Raw genomic sequence first — 27,012 nt, 5'->3', positions numbered from 1 at the left:
AGGTGTGATTTTCTCTAGAGATGTTTCGTGTGACCAACCTAGCAGATCTGTGGATGATGATGATATGTTTCTTCTTACATTTTTTTCTTTGTGATATATTTTCTAAGTTACACTTTTGTGCAGGTCGTCCTGGTATTGGTAATTCTATTAAATCATCTTTGGCAGTCCCCGCTGATTTTGTTTTCATAACCTTGCTAAATTCATACAATGGGCACTCCATGTGGGCAATTGTCCAGCACCTATGGGCACAATAGAAGGAGAAGCAAACCCCACATGAAATTCTATATCCGCTAACATGGTATTGATGACTACATCCAATCCTATTGGTGCTATATTTGATGTTATTTCAGGTATGCTTCACTGAAAAGTAACATCAGTTTTGTTTACCTTATAAAAAATCATTTGTTCATTTATATTTTGTTGGGAAAATGTGGCAATGAGAGTAAAGTATTCTTAAGAGTGCCCTGACTTGGCACGTGAGTCGTTGGATCGCAAATGGAGGGCAAGATCTAGGCACTGTAGCTAAATATTGTAGCGAGGTACTATCGCAATGGTAATGTAGCAATCAACCTTGTAATTGGGTAATCCTATAGCTACACTGTAACATGAGATATGGGGTGTTCATTTTAGATCCAGCGGTTAAAAATCAGCCCAAGTCAAGGGTATCGTAGCTCTCTGACTTGGCTTAACCAAGTTAGAGAATCTGGAGAGCCTTGTACAATACCACAATTAAAAATATTGTTATTTATTTGGCAATGATTAGAAACAATGGTATTAATACTGCATTTTCCTCAAACTATGATGTTTTTGAAATATAAAAAATAGCCTAGGACCTCTTTATGCGGAAAGTGACTTTGACACATGGGCACCAATGCTCTCATCACTTTTAGATTTTTTAAAATTTTAAAATCTCACGTTTCCATTTCAAAAAATTATGACATTAAATATATAGATAGATATATACAGTTGGGGTGTATGCAAAAAAGTCCCATAAAAAATACTTTGTATTTTGAACAATATAAAAAGACAAATTTCTGACAGGAAATGGTAGTAAAATAGTATTGCAACCGTGTATCCCTTTGTCCAAAATTTGTCTTTTTTGTATTTCCTAAAATTTAAAGTATTTTTTACCGGGATTTTTGCATACACTTATGAATGTATCTATCTAGATATTTCACGTCATCTATACCTAATAATAAAGAAAATAGTGTTTCCGTGGTTTGGTCCGTCACGAGTGCGCCTTCGTCCGCCACGAGTGCGCTTTCGTCCGTCCGGTTAGCCTCTTTTTCGGTCGTTGGAGCTTCCCTGCCAGAGCACAGCGACCATCCAACGAACTCTGATCCGGATTAAAAAAAGCATAGCTACGTGACGTACGTCAAACAAAGTCTATTGCGGATCAAAATACCCTAGATAGCCAGGTCGGCCTGCTTCAAAGTTATATATATGTCATTGGTCGTCCCTAATAAGCCCGTGTCAAATCACGATCAAGAGAGGAGGATCCATTAATAAGGTCTCAAGCCTAGACTACCCTCGGCGAGACGACATATGTGGAAACTCTGGGCCATGGGCAGAAACTCTCAGCGAGACAACATCGATGGAAACTCTCGACAATAAAACATCGACGGAAACTCTCAAGGATGATAGCTGAATCCCTCTGGTAGTTCCCCGAGACCGCGCTCGGCTCGTTCTCACCGTCCTCCAAAGTATTCAAGGCTGGTGTCGATGACTTTTCTGATCCGGGTATGTATCCTCTAGGTGTTGATGGCGGCACACCAGCCGATGTCGCCGGCGAGGGCCCTGGTCGCAATGCCGCAGGAGAACGCGTACCAGGCTCTCATGTGATGGTCGTGCCACGCAACCTTAGCCGCGTTGGCGTGTCTCCTCTTCGCCATGTACGTCATCGACGCCGAGCTACTGGCGTGAACGATAGTTCTTTGGTCGGACAGAGAATAGGCATACAAGACTGAGACTGCTTTGCATGCCTGTACATCCACTCGGACACAGATTGGTAATAGAAAATTGAGACCGGAGAAAGAAAATCGGTTCTACTATGTGGTGGTCTTATAAATTATTACAGATTAGGAGAATTTGAGAGAGCTTCCTGCTATGGTTGTGTGCGGGATCGAGCCATTAAGTCTGGTAGCAGCTTCTGTGTAAGACAGGTAACTAAACTGAATCACCAATGTACTCCGATTGCAGAAGAGGCCGCTCTTCCCGTATAATGAATATATCTTGTCGTAGCATTTATTTCGCGTCTTGGATGAATGGCCGCGGGCTTGAGATTTAGAACTACCACATGTTTTGATCATGTAGAAATCGATTCATGAAAAATATGGGAATTTGAATTATTAAGTGTAGCTGGCTCATTAAGAAGAAGAAATCCAGGATTCATGTTGTGACATGTTAATGCTTGAAGCGGGTGTTACACAAGCAAAAAAGTACCGTGTCATAGATTTTTTCCGGATATTCGGCGAAGGCCTCAGTGTCGCATCCGCTTGCTCACACCTCCCCAAACAATTTATCCATCTTCCTCTACTTACTCCAGGCCTCGTCTCCGATAGTGGCGAAGGCCTTAACAAAGTAGGATGATATGGCCTGGATGGAGTGGCGGACATAGTAGGAAATGTCGGTGCACGACAAGGACACATTGAAGCTGGTTTTTTTTTTTTTTGTGACACGCCGCATTCATGTGTATCAAAGAAAAAGGCTTTGTGCTTCCGCAACGTTGATTGTTATCATCCGGTGCAACGCACGGACATGTTTCCTAGTAACTTCTTAAAATATAAAAATATGAGGTTTTTTAATTTTTAAAAAGATAAAAGTGGAGGTAGTACTGGTGCCTATGTGCACCAAATCCCTATCCCTCTTTATATGAAATTGAGAAAGTTATAAAATTACGGTGATTGTCCATGCCACATGGAAGATAGGGAGAGACGAATGATGGCCAACACCAACAAGTTGAGTACACAGCCTCTGCATCGTCTCCTTGCAAAGAAAAATACGATTGTTGATGCTTCACTTCCACGTAGTATGGTTATTTATGTTGTCTAGTTTATATTTATGTTCATGCAACATGTTGATGGACACTCCAAATTTAAGTTACATTTTTATCCCGAAGGAGATGAGCGGCCTACCCTCTTTAGTATAGAATATTGTTTCTACTCCACATCTAAAAAACCATGTTGAATTAGTTTTTAGTATAGAATATTATCACAATATGTGGGTGAGTGAAATTTTATGGTGTGACAAAGCTGCCAGAGTTGAACAAAATTTAGAGGAAGAATCTTTTCAGTGACTATCGACGTTATTTTTAAAATATTATTTCATGGAGCCATGGCAACACATGGACAGGCATCTTTGACAAAGAAAGAAAATTATGGAGCCATGGAAACACATGGATATTACACTAGTTTCAATACAAAGCAAATAGTTTAAACTCACCACACAAATGCAACCTAGAATCTGCAATCACAACAACTTACACATCTCACTTGATGAACACTCAACACCGAAGGCATCAAATAAACAATACAAAGGTTCCCTGGTAGCCCACATCAACTCAACAATGCTTCAGGGATGCATATAGTAGGTGTTCCTTGCACACTATTATCGGGTTTACAGGCACAAAACTCTCTGTACACACAAACCTCATAGTTTCTCACAGCCAAACAAAGTAGAAATAGTCAAATAAGTTGCTTCTATAGAGCCAGAGATAGCAGGATGTTGCCAGCTGCAAGCAAAAGTGCTGTAAACATTCCACCTACTTAGCCCTCTCATTCTAATCATCAAAACCATCCATCATTTTCCCGTTTGTGCTCTATCTTGTTGCGCCTCATCTTTTTTGGTCAGAAACTGTAGCCAGAGAAGCCTTCTTAGCAGTACGGTTCAGCTAGCAAGGCAAACGACTACATCTACCATGAACAAGACGAAATATCAATTTTCATTCCACTTCTGCAAAGCTAACTTTGCGAACATATCATCTTCACAAAATAATCATTCCATTAGTCAAAACATCCAATGGCAAACCCAAAAGCATCCAGAAGACCGGACAAGCAAGTTCAAGACAAAATTTCAAACAAAATCAATAGAGAGAATGACAAAATGCAACGGTCGCGCCATAAGTAAAATGAACAAGGCTAGAGGGGCGCTAGGTCCACCCATGAAAACATCACTTCAGGTTACCTAGATAGGACAATAAGCATAGTGGGAAAGGTTTGCCATCCATTTGGCATGACTATAGAAGTATGTTAAGGGAATCATCATCCAAGAAATTAAATGGCAGCCAATGGCGGACATACCTAGTCTAAGACCAAATATAAACCTTCTCCAATGGCGGACATACCTAGTCTAAGACCCAATATAAACCTTCTCCATCCTCAAGACATCCAACGAACTAAGCATTAGCTCTCTAGCATGGTTAGAGGAAACCTCTGCCAATGTTTTGAGAAACAAGCCTTGCTCTATCAAGGAATTGAATAACCTCCACCTCATCATATCATCAATTATGAAGACAAAGAGAGCCATTTCGGGGCAATCAATGCAACAAAGGCAGAATTATGCCAATGCCTAGCATATTGCATCAAACCACTTTAGGTCTGGTAAATCCAAAAGACAAATAGCAAACTAAAGAGTACATTAAAATGGAGATATTAGCAAGGCTCAGACATCCAAGGAAGGAACTAGCAGCACTAGTTCTCAAGCCTGGCTGGGCGAAAGCTCTTGCTAGAATTCCCTGGCTGAGCGAAAGCCTGGCGGCAACTGCGAATGTTTTGAGAAACAAGCCTTTTTCTATCCTCATCGCAAAGAATTGAGTTGCCCACATCCAAACCAAATACAAGAATTGCTAGCCTACTAAAAGATTGTAGTGTAATCACAAAAAACGGCTCTGTGTAACCATAGATTTGCAGCCACAGGTTCCTATCAAATGTGAAAGAACTTCCTCTTGGCACAATGTAGCATCTCCAGTCAAGGCATGTGGCTACCAGAGACGTGGCATCGGGCCCAAATAAAGAGCAACCAAATAGCAGAAAGAAAACTAGATAAAACCAGTTTAAAATCAACCAGGTGTGAAAGCTGTACCATCCAGGACATAACCAGAGGTTATGACCAAGGATGGACAATTACAATCAAAAAGAAGCAGCAGCTGCTACAGTAACATACAACAATTCAGAACCATGAGATACCATAAGAACAATTATGTGGTTCAAAACAATTACGTTACATGCAATTTCAAAACCATGAGGTACCATATAAGAAGACAAATATGAAACAGGACATAGACAACCTGAGCCTGGCTGGGCGAAAGCTCTTAGGCGGGAACTGAGAATGTTTTGAGAAACAAGCCTTAGTTCTATCATCATCACCAACAATTGAGATGCCCACATCCAAATCAAATGCAAGAATTGCTAGCTTACAGATTGTGGTGTAATCACAAAAAATGGCTCTGTGTAACCATAGATTTGCAGCCACAGGTTCCTATCAAATGTGAAACTTCCCCTTGGCACAATGTAGCATCTCCAGTCAATGCTTGTGGCTACCAGAGACGTGGCATCAGGCCAAAATAAGAGCAACCAAATATTAAGATAGAAAACATCCAATAAATCCCTCAGAGACCCGTTTAAAATAGAATGGCTCAGACATCCAAGGAAGGAATTAGCAGCACTAGCTCTCAAGCCTGGCTGGGCGAAAGCTCTTAGGCGGCAACTGCGAATGTTTTGAGAAACAAGCCTTAGTTCTATCATCATCACCAACAAGTGAGTTGCCCACATCCAAATCAAATGCAAGAATTGCTAGCTTACAGATTGTGGTGTAATCACAAAAAACGGCTCTGTGTAACCATAGATTTGCAGCCACAAGTTCCTATCAAATGTGAAACTTCCCCTTGGCACAATGTAGCATCTCAGTCAATGCTTGTGGCTACCAGAGAAGTGGCATCAGGCCAAAATAAGAGCAACCAAATATTAAGATAGAAAACATCCAATAAATCCCTCAGAGACCCGTTTAAAATCACGCACGCAGCTGAATCAAGCCAGAGCAAATGGTATCCCATCCTAGACCAAACCACAGAGGTTATGATAAAGGATGGACACTTACAACGGCAGAGAAGCAGCTGCTGTTTACAGTGTCATACGGCACTTCCTGGTCAAGAGCTCTTCACTGAGACAACTATAACAAAGATAAAGGAAAGCAAATGAAGCAATAAACAAACAGCATAGATGGAATTGAGAGGAATAGATGAATCAAGACAATGCTCAGTGGAAAGAGAAGTCGTTTTTGGTTTGTGGGCTCATGGTGACAATTGCCACCACTCAAAAACCTATATGAATCATCATCACATCGCGAATCATATAAAACAAATCAAATGGATGGAAGAGAAAAACATAGAGGCTCCAGTTTGTAAGGATCAATCAACTGTGAAGGAGCTGGCCTCCCCAAATTCCACTATGATCCTATTGGACCTGAAACATCACCAGCCAGCCTACATAGCATCTCCAGATAGTACATGTGACTGCCTAAAAAATGGCAACAGATAATCCTACAATTTGATTTAGAGTTACAAGAGACACTACAATAGGCAACATTCAACATGACATTAAATCCTACAATTTCAGAAACCATAACATGGCAAACTTGCAAAGATAATTAATTTTCAAAATTGTTTTTAGCAGATTTTATATTGGTACAAAGGGAGAATTAATTCTTTAATAGATCAACTTGTAAAAAAATCAAAATAGAGAAATGACACATAATTTGGAGACAACTCTTCAACAGCTGCGAAGCAGACAGTAATATAGTTTGACACAGATTTATATCAGCATTGGCAGTTAAGGTCATCAGCTAGGAGCGAAAAAACTGAACTGGAAAATTAGAATGGCTCAGACATCCAAGGAAGGAATTAGCAGCACTAGCTCTCAAGCCTGGCTGGGCGAAAGCTCTTAGGCAGCAACTGCGAATGTTTTGAGAAACAAGCCTTAGTTTTATCATCATCACCATCAAGTGAGTTCCTCACATCCAAAGCAAATGAAAGAACGGCTAGCTTACAGATTGTGGTGTAATCACAAAAAACGGCTCTGTGTAACCATAGATTTGCAGCCACAGGTTCCTATCAAATGTGAAACTTCCTCTTGGCACAATGTAGCATCTCCAGTCAATGCTTGTGGCTACCGGAGACGTGGCATCAGGCCAAAATAAGAGCAACTAAATATTAAGATAGAAAACATCCAATAAATCACTCAGAGACCCGTTTAAAATCACGCACACAGCTGAATCAAGCCGGAGCAAATGGTATCCCATCCTAGACCAAACCACAGAGGTTATGATAAAGGATGGACACTTACAACGGCAGAGAAGCAGCTGCTGTTTACAGTGTCATACGGCACTTCCTGGTCAAGAGCTCTTCACTGAGACGAACTATAACAAAGATAAAGGAAAGCAAATGAAGCAACAAACAAACAGCATAGATGGAAGTGGGAGGGATAGATGAATCAAGGCAATGCTCAGTGGAAAGAGAAGTCGTTTTTGGTTTGTGGGCTCACGGTGACAATTGCCACCACTCAAAAACCTAAATGAATCATCATTGCATCACGAATCAAAAAAAACAAATTAAATGGATGGAAGAGAAATCAATCAACTGTGAAGGAGCTGGCCTTCCCCAAAATCCACTATGATCCTATTGGACCTGAAAAATCATCTGCCAGCCTACATAGCATCTCCAGATAGTACATGTGACTGCCTAAGAAATGGCAACAGATAATCCTTCATTTTGATTTAGAGTTACAAGAGACAGTACAATAGGCAACATTGAACATGACATTAAATCCTACAATTTCAGAAACAATAACATGGCAACCTTTAAAAGATAATTAATTCTCAAAATTGTTTTTAGCAGATTATATATTGGTACAAAGGGAGAATTAATTATTTATTAGATCAACTAGTGAAAAACAATAACAAACAATATTTGGAGCCAAATTTTAGACAGCTGCGAAGCAGACAGTAATATAGTTTGACGCAGATTTTTATCAGCATTGGCAGTATAGCAGATTATATATTGGTACAAAGGGAGAATTATTTCTTTATTAGATCAACTAGTGAAAAATATTTAAAATAGAGCAATAACAAACAAAATTTGGAGACAAATTTTAGGGCTCCTTTGATTTAAAGGATAGGAAAAGCATAGGAATAGGAAAGCCATAGGATTGGAATGACATGTCTATTTGAATCCTATAGGAAGATGAAGTGTGTTTGATTGTAGCAAAGGAATTTTTTCATGCGGTATGAGCAAATGCTTTTTTCCTATAGGAATTAGACTACAAGATTCCCATAGGAATTTTTCCTATAGGATATGTTCCTATGAATCAAACAACATGTATAGGAAATTTTCCCATAGGAACCAAATCCTATACAATTCCTATGCAAGTCCTTTGAATCGAAGGAGCCCTTAGACAGCTGCGAAGCAGACAGTAATATAGTTTGACGCAGATTTTTATCAAAATTGGCAGTAAATGTCATCAGCTAGGAGCGAAAGACTATTTGTTCAAGTAATCACAGTGAGATCATCTGAACTATGCACTTGTAATCATCATCCAACCTTATATGCCAATTTACTCCACAAAGCTAACATGGTTTAGAAAATCAACCAAAAGGGGTGGCAATTCAGCGTGACAAAACAACTTCATCAAACACATCCATTTTATAACACATTACCAGAAACATTAATAAATCAAAGTCCTCACCAAACATCAGGTTTCCACAGACAATTGAGACATATGCTTGTCGATATATCTAGTTTAATCAACAGCAATAAATCATTAAATACAATGAAAACAAATATATACACATAGGACTCAGAATTTGGGTAGTCGGCAAGGCAAACAAATGCCAGTTACGACGAACGAGACCAAATATCAATCATCCCAGTCCAGTATACGAAAGTCAAAACAACAATGTCCAATGAGGTGGATGTGTCAGATTATAAAGTATACTCAGCACCCTTCCGAAGAAGTAAGACAGGGATAACTGTATTTTACTTGTGATATCATCATCCACATATATTCAACAAAATAAGCTTCAGGCTGAAATGAGTATCGCATAATTTTGAAGAATCTATCTAAAGAACTTATGACAATGTCGCCAGAGCCAACACTTCCACTTTCAAAGTTCAACCTACTTTATTTTATATATAACTGAACCAAATAGTCAAAACAAACATTTAATTATACGTGGCGTTTCCAAGATCAGCTGGCACAATGAAAGCCACCAATCAGGATATACCACACATCAAAGAATCGGGTGTCGCGTCCGAGCCATTACACCATGAGGAACTTAAATCATCCTCTGGAATTGGTAATGGACCCATGACACCTTAAAGACAAGGTCGATCAAATCTAAAACAAACAGATTTGGTAAATCCTGGAGCTCAGACAGCCAAGGGTTTGTCTTCAAATACTACAGAAGTGGCAGTATCAGAAACTCTAGTCCACAATGTATCATCACAGCTCAAAAATCATAATAAGACACTACAAACAGAGACGAATGAATGAATACAAGAACAATAATAGATTGATCGATGCTACTTGTTTTCAAATACTACTTAAAACGTACTGCATCTCAAACAACTGCCTATCCCTATCTTCTGAATAATTTGATATTTGAGCATTGAAGTCTATTACCACAGTACTAAACAATTCGGCTAGGTGCACAGTCAAAACGAACGCCAACAATCAGATTATTTCCAACGTTGCCATGCACTTTCCTGTGTAAAGTATTTCCTAGCTTTTCTTCCTACCATGTAAAGAATAACAGAAACTGACTGCAGTCTACCCATTAGAAGCAGGCAGGGCCGTGCGTTGTGCAAACGCTGCAGGATGTTTAAGATGGTATGAGTAAACAATGTGCGTCAAATCCAGGCCCGCGAGATCAAAGCCCGAAAGCGTCAGGGCGAGCAGACATGCAGACCAAGTTCAGTCAATCTCCGTGAACATTACCATGCTTCCTTCCTCTTCTCATCCAGAGCATCGGCTTGTTGTGCACGGACGGCATTATTAACAATAAGACAAAACGGGACATACTAGCACGAAGTCTATTCAGATTAGGATTTCGCATCACCAATAGAAGAGGTGAAGAATTAGAGGAACATGAGAAAAGATCAGTTCAGCAAAGATTTCAGGAGTTGATCAGATAATTGTAGTCTGTAATTTTAGTCAACACGATTTTCTGTGAAAGGTTATCATCACATCAACTCGACAAATCTTGCGATTTTCCAACAGTAATTAAAGGGCAAAAAAGAACCAAAGAAAATTACGAAAGCATCTAGTAGCAACAGATTGCAGAAGTTACAAAGATCTTAGAAGGCTCAGACAAATAGATTGGTTTCTCTGCAGAGGGATCGAGATCCTTCAGAAAATAGGTAGGTATTTTTCATCATCACAGCCTCAGATTAGATCTAACAACGCAGGCAGAAGAGGGAAAAAAGATCGAACGAGCGGAAGATTTTGGGATGCATGGAAAATCGCCGAGCCTTGCGAACCAGAGGACGATTTGCAGAGGATGCCGGAGGCGGCGAAAAGAGAGGGACGAGAGCGTCTCCTATATAACGGTGCTGGTGGGCTAGGGTTTCCCGAAGCAAACATAAGCTCAGCTTGTTGGGTTCGTATTGGACCGGCAAGTTAGCATATTGGGCCTGACTTGTTATAACGTTGGGCTGGGCCAGTTTAGACGCTGGACCTGGACCTAATAGTGCGCCAACCCAGAAGCGGAACTCATCGGCTACTCCATAAACGCTGGGTATCTAACATGGCATGCTTGCCCGCCTCACCTACCCTACACAGCTTAGAGCATTTCTAGCCTAGCCCGAAAAAACGCAAACCGAAAAGGAAGGATTCAGTCTCCCGAAAACGAGAGTTTGTCCGTTTTTAGCAGTGGCGCAGAACAGAAACCGTAAAACACGAACTGAAAACATGTAATCGGAAATCTCGCGGGAGAATTCATCGATGAACACAAATAGACGATAGTTGTTGCTCCGATTGAGCACCAAACACTACATAATTCAAACTAATAACGTAAATTAACTAATATCCGCAGCAGCGCGATCTAATTTTGCCCAAAAATCGGCCAGGCGGCCTCTACGCGCGACGTCGGCGGTGGTGGCGGTGGAAGGCGAGGCGGCGGATGCTTGGAGCTCCTAGTCGTCGTCGAGCTCGACGATCTCCTGCTGGAAGCGGCGGGCGCGTTCTTCACGGCGCGCCGCCTCGTATTCTCCGGACTCGCCGGACGGCGTCGGCCTCGTCGCGGCGCCAGCGTCGACGGGCCTCCGCGGCGGACACGGCCGCCACCTGAGCGACAACCGCGTCCTCCTCCTCGTCGTCGTGGACGTAGTCCTCGGCGGACACGACCGTCACCGCCGTATGCGCGACGACAGCCAGCTCCGCCTCCTCCTCCTCTTCTTCCTCCTCCTCCTCCTCCTCTGACTCTTCCTCCTCCGACTCCTCCTCTTCTTCCTCCGACTCGAACCAACGGAGGCGTCGCGAACCGCCGGTGGAGGACCCCTCGCCTCCTAGCGCGTACTTGGCGAGCTTCCCCGGGGGCGTGAGCCCCCTGTTGGTCCACCGGCGGGCGCTGCGCTTGCGCGCGCCCTCCGAGCGGACCCATTTCCGCCGCTCCTCCTCGGTGCGGAATACGGGCGGACGCGGCGGCGACTCCCCGCCACCCAATCCGGCGGCTGGGCTGCCAGCACCTCCACGGGAGGCCATCGTGCGGCAGAGGTTGGAGGTGCGGTGGCTGGCTGCGCGTGGATTGCTCGTCGGAGCGGGGGACTGGCGGCGGCGGAGGAAGAGAAGACGGCGGAGGGGAGTAGGGTTTGCGACCCGAACTCCCCTCGGCGAACCCTTTTAATAGGGGTCATGCGGCGATTTGTTCGGGCCCCTGAACTTCCAATTCGGGTCGGCCCACTTTTTCGGGCGCTGATCTGCGCCAGTTTCGGCCCGAACCCGTAAATCCGCCGGAAAAGTTCGGTTCCGGTGGGATTTACGGGCTCTGTTAGAGATGCTCTTAGAGCATCACTGACTAAAAATTTTGCCTCTAGTTTTTCCTCCGCCGGACGCTGTATTATGCAGCGCGTGCTCTGGCGCGTAATACGTTCCTCCGTCGAATAATGTATTATGCAGCGCGCAGAATGGCGAAAGTTATTATGCAGCGTGTGACAGCCGGCGACGGCGGCGCGAGCGCCTCCGCCTGCTCCCGCGTCCACACATCGTGGAAATTCATTGTGCGGCGGCAGCGGCCGAGGTGCCATGCGACGGCATCGTAGGCGCGCGCCGCCTCATGCGCCGTCTCGAACGTGCCGAGGCGGATGCGCTCCTCGCAGGAGCGAATCTCTGCGTCGAAGCGGCCGCTTGGCCGCACACGAACGCCGCGGTAGCCGGAGGAGGAGCGGCAGGAGGCATCGCATCGGCAGAGGCGGAGCGACAGTGCTCGTGCGACATGGGAGGCAGAGCGATGCGCGAAACAGTGGAGCGACACACGGGCGGTGAAGTTTCAGCGGCGCGCGTGTCGTTTATAGCGCGCGCAGTAGCCGAAGCGGCAACTTTCCCGCGCGGGATAGCGCAGAAGAGTGGGCGCGGCAAATCTTTTAACGCGCGCAGCGTTTTCGTGCGCCCGCTGGAGGTTCACGCGGGCTCCCGCGCGCACCAAACTAGCGGTTTATTTAGCGCGCACGTCTTTTGTCGCGTCTGTTGGAGATGCTCTTAGTGGTCGTATCGGTCACTGGTAAGCGTGCAACGTCGTATTTTGCTGGCGTAGCCTACATCTGACCCCACGTGTCAGCCACTACCGTTTAGAGGGGCTATTTTTGAATAACAAAAATTTAATGGGCTAAATTGAAAATTTTAAAAAAGGAAAAGGAATCTGCTGACGAGGATGAACCTCGGAGGCGTGACCTGCAGGGTGACACCGCCTTGTAGAGGAGCGTGGCGCGGAGGCACCACCCCTGCACCACGCGCCCGCGTCGTGCTATGGTCGCTCGCTACCGGCTAGAAAGGGCACGGCAAGCAACGCCAGGCCAATGCGACAACCACTACAGGAATGGGGCTATATGCCGAGGGCCGGGAACCCTCGGCGTAGCATGCTTTGGCCCTCGGCGTAGGCTATGCCGAGGGCCGCCCTCGGCATAGCTCCTCGGCGTGTAAGTCCCTCGGCAAAGGCACTATCGCCGTCGGCGTAGCCCGCCCCTCGGCGTAGCACGCTACGCCGACGGCAAAACCCTCGGCATAGACTTTTAAAAAATTCAAATTTCCCGTTTCCAAAAAAATTCAAAAAAAAAAATCGAAAAAAAAATATTTTTTTCTATATGCCGACGGCAAAACCCTAGGCATAGACTTTTAAATTTTTTAAAATTTTAATTTCTTTTACACAATTTTTTCCTTTTTTTCTTTTTTTTACTTGTTTATCTTTCACCCAATACACTCTTAACTCTAACTACACTTAATCTTATGTCAAATTACAATCATGGTTAAACTTCCCAGTCGGTCACCCATCCTCACACTACTCCAGCCCTCGAGCACGCTTAACTTCTTGGTTCCATTCGGATGAGCTTCCATTATAGAATTGACACCTCTTGTCGATAATAATAGCATATCAACCCTATTAACCCTTGAACCGTGATGCACACTTCTTTATTTTTGAATCCCAAACAATTACTTAAGTAGACAACAATGAATATATATAAGTAATAATAATATTGAATTCAAATAAAAATAAAATGATTTTATTTTTTGGTCTTTTTTCTATTTAATATTGAATAATTAATATCTTTAAATCGGAAAATCAAAATTCCACAAATAATATGTCTAAATCGATCAGAAAAATGAGAGGAATCTAAATATAACATACATATCATCATTTGAACCTAAAAATTAGAGGAATCCAAATATGACGCCCAATTTGCCATGTGGCCAAAACGGCCCCCTCGCGAGATGCGAAATGGCCGTATCGGGCGGGCTGGTGCACCGTTCGCCAACACGCTAAACGGACAAAAATTAGCACATAAAGTGATGTGTTATAGACATAAAAACATTTTTTGCGGAATTTATTGAGCGACGGAAAGTGTACCCCTAGTTCAAATCCGGTCAGTTTCCAGCGGATTCGGCGGGACACCGCAGGAAGCCGCATGGATTCCCAGATAGCTAGCGCGCACATATGACATGTGATATGTGGTGCGAAGGCGGTGTCCTACCACTACGCGGAGGTCTCGCGCAATACTAAAATGCGCCTCATGTAGCTGCTTCACAAAATAAACCCGTTTTGGCACCCCGAAAATGAAAAAACCATCGCCCATCGGTCGGATTGGAAATCCGCTCCCGGGGCCTTGCTTCCCATCCTAGGGACCACGCACATGCCAAATATGGCCTCGTTCCGACAAACTATGCGGTGTCACGGGCCGTTTCCTACTCATTTGCCCTAAAAGCCATAGAACTCCGGACGTGATAGCCCTGTTTGTGAAGGGTTTTCCAAAATAATTGCCGTATCCTAATTCCGACTTTTGGAGTGGTTACTAGAACACATAAAATGACGCCATGCGGCTCCGCGGGATTTTCTGACTTTGTTTAAATTGTCATTTGGCCAAAACGGGCCCCCACGGAGATGCGGTATGTCCGTACTCGGGCGCGCTGGTGCACCCGTTTACCATCGCGCTAAACGGACAAAAATTGGCACATAAATTGATATGTCATAGACCTAAAAACATTTTTTGCGGAATTTATTGGGCGACGGAAAGTGTAGCCCTAGTTCAAATCCGGTCACTTTCCAGCGGATTCGGCGGGACACCGCAGGAAGCCGCATGGATTCCCAGATAGCTAGCGCGCACATATGGCATGTGATATGTGGTGCGAAGGCGGTGTCCTACCACTACGCAGAGGTCTCGCGCAATACTAAAATGCGACTTATGTAGTTCCTTCACAAAAAAAACCCGTTTTGGCACCCCGAAAATGAAAAAACCATCGCCCATGGGTCGGATTGGAAATCCGCTCCCGGGGCCTTGCTTCCCATCCCAGGGACCACGCACATGCCAAATATGGCCTCGTTCCGACAAACTATGCGGTGTCACGGGCCGTTTCCTACTCATTTGACCTAAAAGCCATAGAACTCCGGACGTGATAGCCCTGTTTGTGAAGGGTTTTCCAAAATAATTTCCGTATCCTAATTCCGACTTTTGGAGTGGTTACTAGGACACATAAAATGACGACATGCGGCTCCGCGGGATTTTCTGACTTTGTTTAAATTGTCATTTGGCCAAAAGGGGCCCCACGGAGATGCGGTATGGCCGTACCGGCGCGCTGGTGCACCCGTTTACCATCGCGCTAAACGGACAAAAATTAGCACATAAACTGATATGTCATAGACCTAAAAACAATTTTTGCGGAATTTATTGAGCGACAGAAAGTGTAGCCCTAGTTCAAATCCGGTCAGTTTCCAGCGGATTCGGCGGGACACCGCAGGAAGCCGCATGGATTCCCAGATAGCTAGCGCGCACATATAACATGTGATATGGGGTGCGAAGGCGGTGTCCTACCACTACGCAGAGGTCTCGCGCAATACTAAAATGCGCCCCATGTAGTTCCTTCACAAAAAAACCTGTTTTGGCACCCCGAAAATGAAAAAACCATCGCCCATGTGTCGGATTGGAAATGCGCTCCCGGGGCATTTCTTCCCATCCCAGGGACCACGCACGTGCCAAATATGGTCTCGTTCCGACAAACTATGCGGTGTCACGGGCCGTTTCCTACTCATTGCCCTAAAAGCCATAGAAATCCGGACTTGATAGCCCTGTTCGTGAAGGGTTTTCCAAAATAATTGTTGTATCCCAATTCCATCTTTTGGAGTGGTTACTAGGACACATAAAATGATGTCATGCGGCTCCGCGAGATTTTCTGACTTCGTTTAAATTGCCATCTGGCTAAAACGGGACCTGAGAACATATAAGAAAGTGATTGAATTGTTTCTATGTTAACATGTTATTCTACATGATTTAAATATGCATGATTTTGACATAAATGGATAGAGGATGTTTTTCTGAACATTTTGATACCTCATACGCATTTTTCTGACATCATATGAATTAGTTATGATTTTTACAAAATTAGACAAATTTGAAAAATAGCCTACGCCGAGGGTGGCCGTCGGCGTAGCCCTGTCTACGCCTAGGGCCAAAGATATGCCGAGGGCTGCCCTCGGCGTAGAGGTCGCTACGCCGACGGCCACGTTTCGCCGAGTGTTGAAAGGGCAGGCTGGCCTGGCCGGGCCATACGCCGACGGCCCCGACTTTTGGCCGTCGGCGTATAGCCTGGCCCTCGGCATAGCCTCCCATTCCTGTAGTGAACATCAGCGGCGGCGGACGCGTGGAGGTTGGTTTGTGCGCCGTGGAGCCTTGGGTTTATTCTCGCCGTTCGTCGTGGCTGGCTCCCCATGGTGCCTTGACGCCAGCGTGCGCATATGTGGACCGCCGACGCACGCCCCTCCAAACCCCCCAAGGAAAGGCATGGTGGAGCGAGGGATGAGCGGATGAGGTCCATCTAGACCGGATTCTCAGCTTGAATGCGACAACGAGGTTGAGGGAGGCAGAAGGAGGCTCCGTGGCGATGGCACAATCGACGAAAGCGACGACTGGACTTCAGGAACACGCCGGTGATTCGTTTGATTTGGGGCTTCCCCCGATGCAAGGATGCAGGCCTACATCCTGAGTCAACGGCCGCACCAATTGGTCCCGGGGAGGCTGGAATGGTGGCGCGACGGGACGGTGGCAATAGCCTCTCCCATGCGTGTGTAGGAACGAGTGGAAAGGGAGGAAGAAAGAGGATTCGGGGGGTCTTTTCCAAAAAAAAAGTTACAATGTGGACGGTCAACTCAGATCAAATGTAGGCCACACCAGCAAAATACACGTTGTACGCTCGCCAGTGACCGATACAACCACTCGGTCATGTTTAGTTAACATATATTGAGTATTTATGTGTACGGTGACTGATGCGGGTAAGTGTGCCAAGTTTAGGTACGCCAAGTGTATTTACTCTTCATCAACCCCCGTCTTTCTCCCGGGACTCCTCAAACCCACACAGAATGGAAGGAGAGACTCAGCCCCCCCCCCCCGCTCTTCCATTGTGTGCTAGTGAATGATCGTAGGCGCGACTAGAGGGTGTGAATAGGAGCTACCCAATTTTTTATGTCTTTTTCAGTTTTATATGCGATGCGGAACTAAAGGTGAAAGCTTTAGTGGCTACGGTGAACCTAGGATGATGTTATGCAACACAACAAGTAAAGGAACCACAAAGGAGTATGAGAGAGGAGCAGGACAACCGGGAACGAAGAGGAGACATGATGTGTTTCCCGAAGTTCCTCCCACAAAAGGGAGTACGTCTGCATTGAGGAGGTGTGGACCACAAAGGTCCAACGGCCACACAGGCCTTACCTTATTCCTCGAGAAAACCCCACAGCTTTCCCTTCTCCACTAAGTAGCCAGTCGAGGCGGCGGTTCGTTCACAAGGTTGGGGTGAGCTTCACAACGACGGAGGATCCCAACACCCTATGGGGCTAGCACAACTCCAAGCTAGCCTTCATAGGAGCACATCTCCAAGGAGTCCCACAAGAGAAACCCTAACATCAACATCCACTAAGGATTAGGTGGTATTGGTGAAATCTCTTTTGGTAGAATTATAGATCGGGGTCTCCTCCACCAACCCTCATAGTTTGGGCATGATTGGTTGGATGGGGAGGGAAATCCTCAAGAAATTGAGCTCAACAACAATGGACGAGAGAGAAAGAGAAGACTTAGGTCGAGCTGGGGAAGAAGGCCCCCTTTTATAGGGGCCCTCAAATCCAACCATTATGTGCAGTTCCCGCACAACTGGTACTACCGCTCATAGGATTGCAACTACCGTTCTGAGTTTTGAATCGGCTTGCAGAAGTGTCACGTGGGGTACAAGCGGTACTACCGCTTCCGGTACCGCTTAGGTACCGTAAGGGTCGCTGGGAGCTACTGTACTCCTCGCGGTACTAGGGCGTTAGTGTCGTATCGGTATATACGGTGCCTGTGCGGTACCATGTCGGAAGTACCGCTTGGGAGCGGTACTAACGCTTGAGGTACCGTAAAGGTACCGTAATGCCTTCTACAAACTTTTCCACGTGCAATGTCAGAGCGGTGTCAGCTACCGGTACCAGTAGTGATAGCGGTACTACCGCTATTGGTACCGGTACTTCCAGTCAAGCTAGAACTGGTTTTTCTTCGTTTCCTCTCCAGCCACGTCGCCTCGCGATACACACACAAAACCAGAAAACTATCAACTAATCTTGAGTCTTCTAGTCCTGAGATGATCAACGAGGCCACCGTGCACCTGCAAATCTTTGCAAAACAAACTATGCACATGGTGAAATACATTCGATTGTTGTCAGCAAACACACAAAACACTTATGGATAGATCTTGCTCTTTCAATCTCCCCCTTTTTGGTGTTTGATGACAACACAAGAATTTGTGATATAGCACAAGATATTATGGTAAGATCCAAGATTAGCAAAACATAGACGGAGCTCCCCCTAGATGTGTGCATAGTTTGAATATGCATTTGAATACAAATGCACAACATCCTAGGTACATAACTCCCCCTAGATTTGACAAACCAAGCACATATGCAATGAGGATATATGACATAGATCATAGCATATGCACAACTAGAGGAAACACATTACGATACAAGGAGTTTGAGTGCATGAGTCATACATTTTCCTGGAGAAAACCCAAACTCCAACAATTATGCCTCCAACTAGATGGTGTAGCCATGATAGATGAATACCGAAAACCACATAGGCTACTAATAAGAGGTCTTATTACAAACCGGGGTGGGAGACCCACAAATAGAGTAGCAAGTAGCAAAGCACACGAATACGAATAAAGTCTCTGGTAACTAGGGGTAAAACGATGCCAAGGCCGAAAAGACCAAAAAGAAGCACCAAGCGCTTGGCATCCCCATGCAAATCCCGTTTTCCTAATAGAACATCTTCTCCCCCTTTGGCATCGGAACACCAAAAAGGGAAAAGAGGCATGCTAGCATCCCATGGAGATCACTCATCGCCGTCATCCTCCTCGTCCTCGTCATCATCCTCCTCATCTTCCTCCTCATCTTCCTCTTCATCCTCATCATCTTCAACTTGAGCCTTGCCATGAGGTGGCGGAGAAGCGCGGACCCAACAGTCCTCCTCGGTGATGGGGTCTTTGGAGCTTGTCCACTTGTGCTTGGATTTCCACTCCTCCGGAGGGGTGATGATGTTCTCGGAGCCATCGGATACGGGAATGTTCATATGGACCATCATGGCCTTTTGACGTTGACGGATCTTGTTGTTTTGGAAGTGGGTGTCGTACATCCGGTCTTGGAGGTCTTCCTTGAAGCAAAATGACATCTTGAGGCGCGCGGTGTGCTTCTTGAACCACCCTTTGGTCTTGATGGACTGCATCACATAGTCGGAGTCATCACTATCGGCCTCCTCAATGTCTTAATCCTTGTCCTTGGAGGAAACGGGGCCAAACCTTGGCTTCTTGTTGGTCTTGACGATGGGGATGCGCATATGGTGAGTGGTGATGAGGCTGCATTGGGTGATAAGGTATCCACGCCCAGCTTGATCCCATTTGAGGCAAATCAACCGCATGATGTAGGGTGCATATTGAGGAAGCTTGCGGAGAAAGGCATGATACGTCTCCGACGTATCGATAATTTCTTATGTTCCATGCCACATTATTGATGATATCTACATGTTTTATGCATACTTTATGTCATATTTATGCATTTTCTGGAACTAACCTATTAACGAGATGCCGAAGAGCCGGTTGTTGTTTTTCGTTGTTTTTGGTTTCGAAATCCTAGTAAGGAAATATTCTCGGAATTGGACGAAATCAACGCCCGGGGGCCTATTTTCACACGAAGCTTCCGGAAGACCGAAGAGTCAACGAAGTGGGGCCACGAGGTGGCCAGGAGGTAGGGCGGCGCGGCCCAGGTCTTGGCCGTGCCGGCCTGTCTCCTGGGCCCCTCGCGACGCCCCTTGACCTGCCCTTCCGCCTACAAATAGCCTTCGTCGCGAAACCCCTGATGTCTACGCCCCCTCCTTTTCCTGTAGACAGTGTTGGGCCTCCAAGAGCAGAGGTTTGTAGAACAGCAGCAAGTTTCCCTTAAGTGGATCACCCAAGGTTTATCGAACTCAGGGAGGAAGAGGTCAAAGATATCCCTCTCATGCAACCCTGCAACCACAAAGCAAGAAGTCTCTTGTGTCCCCAACACACCTAATAGGTGCACTAGTTCGGCGAAGAGATAGTGAAATACGGGTGGTATGAATAAGTAGTAGCAACGGCACCGAGAAAAGTGCTTTGCCCGGGACGATAAACAAGCGGTAGTAACGCGGCAGTAGTAACGCGGTAAAACGAGTAAACAAGCAGCGATAGCGATATTTAGGAACAAGGCCTAGGGATTAGACTTTCACTAGTGGACACTCTCAACTTTGATCACATAACAGAATAGATAAATGCATACTCTACACTCTCTTGTTGGATGATGAACACCATTGCGTAGGATTACATGAACCCTCAATGCCGGAGTTAACAAGCTCCACAATTCAATGTTCATATTTAAATAACCTTAGAGTGCATGAAAGATCAACACGACTAAACCAAGTACTAACATAGCATGCACACTTGTCACCTTCACACTATGTAGGAGGAATAGATCACATCAATACCATCATAGCAATAGTTAACTTCATAATCTACAAGAGATTATAATCATAGCCTATGCCAAGTACTAACACGGATGCACACACTTGTCACCATTACACCGTGCGGGAGGAATAAAACTACTTTAATAACATCACTAGAGTAGCACATAGATAAATTGTGATACAAAACACATTGCAATCATAAAGAGATATAAATAAGCACTTCACTATGCCATTCATAACGGTGAATAAGTATTCCGTGAAATATAGCCTAAGAGACCCACACGGTGCACACTGCACCTTTACACACGTGGGACAAGGAGTCTCCGGAGATCACATAAGTAAAATTCACTTGACTAGCATAATGACATCTAGATTACAAGCATCATCATATGAATCTCAATCATGTAAGGCAGCTCATGAGATTATTGTATTGAAGTACATAGGAGAGAGATGAACCACATAGCTACCGGTACAGCCCCGAGCCTCGATGGAGAACTACTCCCTCCTCATGGGAGACGAGCAGCGTTGATGAAGATGGCGGTGGTGTCGATGGAGGAGCCTTCCGGGGGCACTTCCCCGTCCCGGCGGCGTGCGGGAACGGAGACTCCTATCCCCCGGATCTTGGCTTCGCGATGGCGGCGGCTCCGGATGGTTTCTCGTACCGTGGCTTTTCCGTATCGAGGTTTTAGGTCGAGGACCCTTAAATAGGCGAAGAGGCGGCGTCGAGAGGTCAACGAGGCGACGACACCATAGGGGGCGCGGGCCCCCCTTGGCCGCGCCAACCTATGGTCCGGTGGGCCCGTGGCCCCCTCCGGCGACTCTCGGGTGTTCGGATGCTTCGGGGATTCTAAGATCTTCGGCGTTGATTTCGTCCGATTCCGAGAATATTTCCTTACTAGGATTTCGAAACCAAAAACAGCGGAAAACGAGCAAGCGGCACTTCGGCATCTCGTCAATAGGTTAGTTCCGGAAAACGCATAAATATGACATAAAGTATGCATAAAACATGTAGATATCATCAATAATGTGGCATGGAACATAAGAAATTATCGATACATCGGAGACGTATCAGCATCCCCAAGCTTAGTTTCTGCTCGTCCCGAGCAGGTAAACGATAACAAAGATAATTTCTGGAGTGACATGCCATCATAAACTTGATCATACTATTTGTAATCATATGTAATGAATGCAGCGATCAAAACAATGTATATGACATAAGTAAACAAGTGAATCATATAGCAAAGACTTTTCATGAATAGTACTTCAAGACAAGCATCAATAAGTCTTGCATAAGAGTTAACTCATAAAGCAATAAATCAAAGTAAAGGTATTGAAGCAACACAAAGGAAGATGAAGTTTCAGCGGTTGCTTTCAACTTATAACATGTATATCTCATGGATAGTTGTCAACATAGAGTAATATAACAAGTGCAATAAGCAAGTATGTAGGAATCAATGCACAGTTCACACAAGTGTTTGCTTCTTGAGGTGGAGAGAGATAGGTGAACTGACTCAACAATAAAAGTAAAAGAAAGGTCCTTCAAAGAGGAAAGCATCGATTGCTATATTTGTGCTAGAGCTTTGATTTTGAAAACAAGAAACAATTTTGTCAACGGTAGTAATAAAGCATATGTGTTATGTAAATTATATCTTACAAGTTGCAAGCCTCATGCATAGTATACTAATAGTGCCCGCACCTTGTCCTAATTAGCTTGGATTACCGGATCGTCGCAATACACATGTTTTAACCAAGTGTCACAATGGGGTACCTCTATGCCGCCTGTACAAAGGTCTAAGGAGAAAGCTCGCATCGGATTTCTCGCTATTGATTATTCTCAACTTAGACATCCATACCGGGACAACATAGACAACAGATAATGGACTCCTCTTTTATGCATAAGCATGTAACAACAATTAATTTTCTCATATGAGATTGAGGATATTTGTCCAAAACTCGAAACTTCCACCATGAATCATGGCTTTAGTTAGCGGCCCAATGTTCTTCTCTAACAATATGTATGCTCCAACCATTAAGGTGGTAGATCTCTCTTACTTCAGACAAGACGGACATGCATAGCAACTCACATGATATTCAACAAAGAATAGTTGATGGCGTCCCCAGTGAACATGGTTATCGCACAACGAACAACTTAATAAGAGATAAAGTGCATAAGTACATATTCAATACCACAATAGTTTTTAAGCTATTTGTCCCATGAGCTATATATTGTAAAGGTGAAGAATGGAAATTTAAAGGTAGCACTCAAGCAATTTACTTTGGAATGGCGGAGAAATACCATGTAGTAGGTAGGTATGATGGACACAATTGGCATAGTGGTTGGCTCAAGTATTTGGATGCATGAGAAGTGTTCCCTCTCGATACAAGGTTTAGGCTAGCAAGGTTATTTGAAACAAACACAAGGATGAACTAGTACAGCAAAACTCACATAAAAGACATATTGTAAACATTATAAGACTCTACACCGTCTTCCTTGTTGTTCAAACTCAATACTAGAAATTATCTAGACCTTAGAGAGACCAAATATGCAAACCAAATTTTAGCATGCTCTATGTATTTCTTCATTAATGGGTGCAAAGTATATGATGCAAGAGCTTAAACATGAGCACAACAATTGCCAAGTATCACATTATCCAAGACATTATAGCAATTACTACATGTATCATTTTCCAATTCCAACCATATAACAATTTAACGAAGAAGAAACTTCGCCATGAATACTATGAGTAAAGCCTAAGGACATATTTGTCCATATGCTACAGCGGAGCGTGTCTCTCTCCCACACAAGCATTTATTCAAACAAAAACAAAAAACAAAAGCACACAAACGCTCCAAGTAAAGTACATAAGATGTGACCGAATAAAAATATAATTTCAAGAGAAGGAACCTGATAATTTGTCGATGAAGAAGGGGATGCCTTGGGCATCCCCAAGCTTAGACGCTTGAGTCTTCTTGATATATGCAGGGGTGAACCACCGGGGCATCCCCAAGCTTAGAGCTTTCACTCTTCTTGATCATAGTATATCATCCTCCTCTCTTGACCCTTGAAAACTTCCTTCACACCAAACTTCTCATAAACTTCATTAGAGGGGTTAGTACATAATCAAAAACTCACATGTTCAGAGGTGACACAATCATTCTTAACACTTCTGGACATTGCTCAAAGCTACTTGGAAGGTAATGGAACAAAGAAATCCACCCAACACAGCGAAAGAAGCAATGCGAAATAAAATGCAGAATCTGTCAAAACAGAACAGTCCGTAAAGACGAATTTTTAATAAATACTTCCGTTGCTCAGATCAGAAAACTCAAAACTAATGAAAGTTGCGTACATATCTGAGGAACACGCACGTAAATTGGCATATTTTTCTGAGTTACCTACAGAGAAAACAGCCCATATTCGTGACAGATAGAAATCTGTTTCGCGCAGAAATCCAAATCTAGTATCAACCTTCGATTAGAGGCTTCACTTGGCACAACAAAACACAAAACTAAGATAAGGAGAGGTTGCTACAGTAGTAAACAACTTCCAAGACACAAATATAAAACAAAATACTGTAGCAAAATAACACATGGGTTATCTCCCAAGAAGTTCTTTCTTTATAGCCATTAAGATGGGCTCAGCAGTTTTGATGATGCACTCGCAAGAAATAGTATTTGAAGCAAAAGAGAGCATCAAGAGGCAAATTAGAAACACTTTTAAGTCTAACATGCTTCCTATGAAAAAGAATCTTGTAAATAAACAAGTTCATGAAGAGCAAAGTAACAAGCATAGGTAGATAAAACAAGTATAGTTTCAAAAATTTCAGCACATAGAGAGGCATTTTAATAACATGAAAATTTCTACAACCATATTTTCCCCTCTCATAATAACTTTCAGTAGTATCATGAGCAAACTCAACAATATAACTATCAAATGAAACATTCTTATCATGAGTCTCATGCATAAAATTATTACTCTCCACATAAGCATAGTCAATTTTATTAGTTGTAGTGGGAGCAAATTCAACAAAATAGCTATCATTATTATTCTCATCATCAAATATAGGAGGCATATTGTAATCATAATCAAATTTATCCTCCATAACAGGTGGTACCAAAAGGCTACTATCATTATAATCATCATAAATAGGAGGCAAAGTATCATCAAAGTAAATTTTTTCCTCAATGCTTGGGGGACTAAAAAGATCATGCTCATCAAAGCCAGCTTCCCCAAGCTTAGAATTTTCCATAGCATTAGCAACAATGGTGTTCAAAGCATTCATATTAATAACATTCCCATTAGCATGCATATAAAGTTCCATGGTTTTTTTAATTCTCTCTTCAAACACATCATGTCCTAATTCAAGATAAAGTTCATAAAGATCTCTCATATTTTTGTTGTTTTCCATTATGCCTAACTAGTGTTAACAAGAAACAAAAAGATGCAATTGCAGGATCTAAAGGAAATAGCTTCGAGTACTTACGGCGCCGAAAAATAGCTTAGTAGCCGAGATCCGGAGTGTGAGTACCTTTTACCTTTCCTCCCGGCAACGGCGCCGGAAAATAGCTTGATGTCTACGCCCCCTCCTTTTCTCGTAGACGGTGTTGGGCCTCCAAGAGCGAGGTTTGTAGAACAGCAGCAAGTTTCCCTTAAGTGGATCACCCAAGGTTTATCGAACTCGGGGAGGAAGAGGTCAAAGATATCCCTCTCATGCAACCCTGCAACCACAAAGCAAGAAGTCTCTTGTGTCCCCAACACACCTAATAGGTGCACTAGTTCGGCGAAGAGATAGTGAAATACAGGTGGTATGAATAAGTAGTAGCAACGGCACCGGAAAAGTGCTTTGCCCGGGACGATAAACAAGCGGTAGTAACGCAGCGAGTAGTAACGGAGTAAAACGAGTAAACAAGCAGCGATAGCGATATTTAGGAACAAGGCCTAGGGATTAGACTTTCACTAGTGGACACTCTCAACTTTGATCACATAACAGAATAGATAAATGCATACTCTACACTCTCTTGTTGGATGATGAACACCATTGCGTAGGATTACACGAACCCTCAATGCCGGAGTTAACAAGCTCCACAATTCAATGTTCATATTTAAATAACCTTAGAGTGCATGAAAGATCAACACGACTAAACCAAGTACTAACATAGCATGCACACTCGTCACCTTCACACTATGTAGGAGGAATAGATCACATCAATACCATCATAGCAATAGTTAACTTCATAATCTACAAGAGATTATAATCATAGCCTATGCCAAGTACTAACACGGATGCACACACTTGTCACCATTACACCGTGCGGGAGGAATAAAACTACTTTAATAACATCACTAGAGTAGCACATAGATAAATTGTGATACAAAACACATTGCAATCATAAAGAGATATAAATAAGCACTTCACTATGCCATTCATAACGGTGAATAAGTATTCTGTGAAATATAGCCTAAGAGACCCACACGGTGCACACACTCGTCACCTTTACACACGTGGGACAAGGAGTCTCCGGAGATCACATAAGTAAAATTCACTTGACTAGCATAATGATATCTAGATTACAAGCATCATCATATGAATCTCAATCATGTAAGGCAGCTCATGAGATTATTGTATTGAAGTACATAAGAGAGAGATGAACCACATAGCTACCGGTACAGCCCCGAGCCTCGATGGAGAACTACTCCCTCCTCATGGGAGACAAGCAGCGTTGATGAAGATGGCAGGTGGTGTCGATGGAGGAGCCTTCCGGGGGCACTTCCCCGTCCCGGCGGCGTGCCGGAACAGAGACTCCTGTCCCCCAGATCTTGGCTTCGCGATGGCGGCGGCTCTGGATGGTTTCTCGTACCGTGGCTTTTCCGTATCGAGGTTTTAGGTCGAGGACCCTTAAATAGGCGAAGAGGCGGCGTCAGAAGGTCAACGAGGCGACGACACCATAGGGGGGCGCGGGCCCCCCCTTGGCCGCGCCAACCTATGGTCTGGTGGGCCTGTGGCCCCCCTCTGGCGACTCTCGGGTGTTCTGGATGCTTCCGGGGATTCTAAGATCTTCGGCGTTGATTTCGTCCGATTCCGAGAATATTTCCTTACTAGGATTTCGAAACCAAAAACAGCGTAAAACAAGAATCGGCACTTCGGCATCTCGTTAATAGGTTAGTTCGGAAAACGCATAAATATGACATAAAGTATGCATAAAACATGTAGATATCATCAATAATGTGGCATGGAACATAAGAAATTATCGATACGTCGGAGACGTAT

The 27,012-nt window shown here is 44.2% G+C and overlaps 18 non-coding genes and 1 pseudogene across 18 annotated transcripts; all 19 read right to left on the bottom strand.

Annotated features, from left to right (window-relative positions):
• Positions 1–4,655: 4,655 nt before the first annotated feature.
• LOC124668717 lies at positions 4,656–4,803 on the bottom strand (annotated as a pseudogene).
• A 59-nt stretch (positions 4,804–4,862) lies between these two features.
• On the bottom strand, positions 4,863–5,002 carry LOC124668890. Its single transcript, XR_006991957.1, has one exon. It is a non-coding gene; the product is annotated as a small nucleolar RNA snoR2/U65 (small nucleolar RNA).
• A 418-nt stretch (positions 5,003–5,420) lies between these two features.
• Positions 5,421–5,557, bottom strand: LOC124668893. The gene has a single exon (XR_006991960.1). It is a non-coding gene; the product is annotated as a small nucleolar RNA snoR2/U65 (small nucleolar RNA).
• A 71-nt stretch (positions 5,558–5,628) lies between these two features.
• LOC124668947 lies at positions 5,629–5,749 on the bottom strand. The gene has a single exon (XR_006992008.1). It is a non-coding gene; the product is annotated as a small nucleolar RNA SNORD14 (small nucleolar RNA).
• A 55-nt stretch (positions 5,750–5,804) lies between these two features.
• On the bottom strand, positions 5,805–5,940 carry LOC124668894. Its single transcript, XR_006991961.1, has one exon. It is a non-coding gene; the product is annotated as a small nucleolar RNA snoR2/U65 (small nucleolar RNA).
• A 43-nt stretch (positions 5,941–5,983) lies between these two features.
• On the bottom strand, positions 5,984–6,163 carry LOC124668819. The gene has a single exon (XR_006991898.1). It is a non-coding gene; the product is annotated as a small nucleolar RNA Z112 (small nucleolar RNA).
• Positions 6,164–6,246: 83 nt separating this feature from the next.
• LOC124668827 lies at positions 6,247–6,338 on the bottom strand. The gene has a single exon (XR_006991905.1). It is a non-coding gene; the product is annotated as a small nucleolar RNA Z152/R70/R12 (small nucleolar RNA).
• Positions 6,339–6,871: 533 nt separating this feature from the next.
• On the bottom strand, positions 6,872–6,992 carry LOC124668949. Its single transcript, XR_006992010.1, has one exon. It is a non-coding gene; the product is annotated as a small nucleolar RNA SNORD14 (small nucleolar RNA).
• A 55-nt stretch (positions 6,993–7,047) lies between these two features.
• On the bottom strand, positions 7,048–7,184 carry LOC124668892. The gene has a single exon (XR_006991959.1). It is a non-coding gene; the product is annotated as a small nucleolar RNA snoR2/U65 (small nucleolar RNA).
• A 43-nt stretch (positions 7,185–7,227) lies between these two features.
• LOC124668820 lies at positions 7,228–7,407 on the bottom strand. The gene has a single exon (XR_006991899.1). It is a non-coding gene; the product is annotated as a small nucleolar RNA Z112 (small nucleolar RNA).
• An 84-nt stretch (positions 7,408–7,491) lies between these two features.
• Positions 7,492–7,583, bottom strand: LOC124668826. The gene has a single exon (XR_006991904.1). It is a non-coding gene; the product is annotated as a small nucleolar RNA Z152/R70/R12 (small nucleolar RNA).
• A 919-nt stretch (positions 7,584–8,502) lies between these two features.
• LOC124668782 lies at positions 8,503–8,594 on the bottom strand. Its single transcript, XR_006991865.1, has one exon. It is a non-coding gene; the product is annotated as a small nucleolar RNA snR60/Z15/Z230/Z193/J17 (small nucleolar RNA).
• A 248-nt stretch (positions 8,595–8,842) lies between these two features.
• On the bottom strand, positions 8,843–8,922 carry LOC124668806. Its single transcript, XR_006991886.1, has one exon. It is a non-coding gene; the product is annotated as a small nucleolar RNA Z43 (small nucleolar RNA).
• Positions 8,923–8,959: 37 nt separating this feature from the next.
• Positions 8,960–9,052, bottom strand: LOC124668770. Its single transcript, XR_006991855.1, has one exon. It is a non-coding gene; the product is annotated as a small nucleolar RNA R38 (small nucleolar RNA).
• Positions 9,053–9,213: 161 nt separating this feature from the next.
• LOC124668882 lies at positions 9,214–9,347 on the bottom strand. Its single transcript, XR_006991950.1, has one exon. It is a non-coding gene; the product is annotated as a small nucleolar RNA snoR80 (small nucleolar RNA).
• Positions 9,348–9,410: 63 nt separating this feature from the next.
• Positions 9,411–9,504, bottom strand: LOC124668817. Its single transcript, XR_006991896.1, has one exon. It is a non-coding gene; the product is annotated as a small nucleolar RNA Z157/R69/R10 (small nucleolar RNA).
• Positions 9,505–9,889: 385 nt separating this feature from the next.
• On the bottom strand, positions 9,890–10,002 carry LOC124668879. Its single transcript, XR_006991947.1, has one exon. It is a non-coding gene; the product is annotated as a small nucleolar RNA snoR100 (small nucleolar RNA).
• Positions 10,003–10,169: 167 nt separating this feature from the next.
• On the bottom strand, positions 10,170–10,242 carry LOC124668805. Its single transcript, XR_006991885.1, has one exon. It is a non-coding gene; the product is annotated as a small nucleolar RNA Z155 (small nucleolar RNA).
• Positions 10,243–10,346: 104 nt separating this feature from the next.
• On the bottom strand, positions 10,347–10,438 carry LOC124668767. The gene has a single exon (XR_006991852.1). It is a non-coding gene; the product is annotated as a small nucleolar RNA R41 (small nucleolar RNA).
• Positions 10,439–27,012: the final 16,574 nt, after the last annotated feature.

This window comes from Lolium rigidum, chromosome 6 (assembly GCF_022539505.1).
Source record: "Lolium rigidum isolate FL_2022 chromosome 6, APGP_CSIRO_Lrig_0.1, whole genome shotgun sequence".
In the NCBI taxonomy this organism is placed as follows: Eukaryota; Viridiplantae; Streptophyta; class Magnoliopsida; order Poales; family Poaceae; genus Lolium; species Lolium rigidum.
Note: the sequence above shows the minus strand (reverse complement) of the source record. Positions and strands in the feature narration are given on the sequence as shown.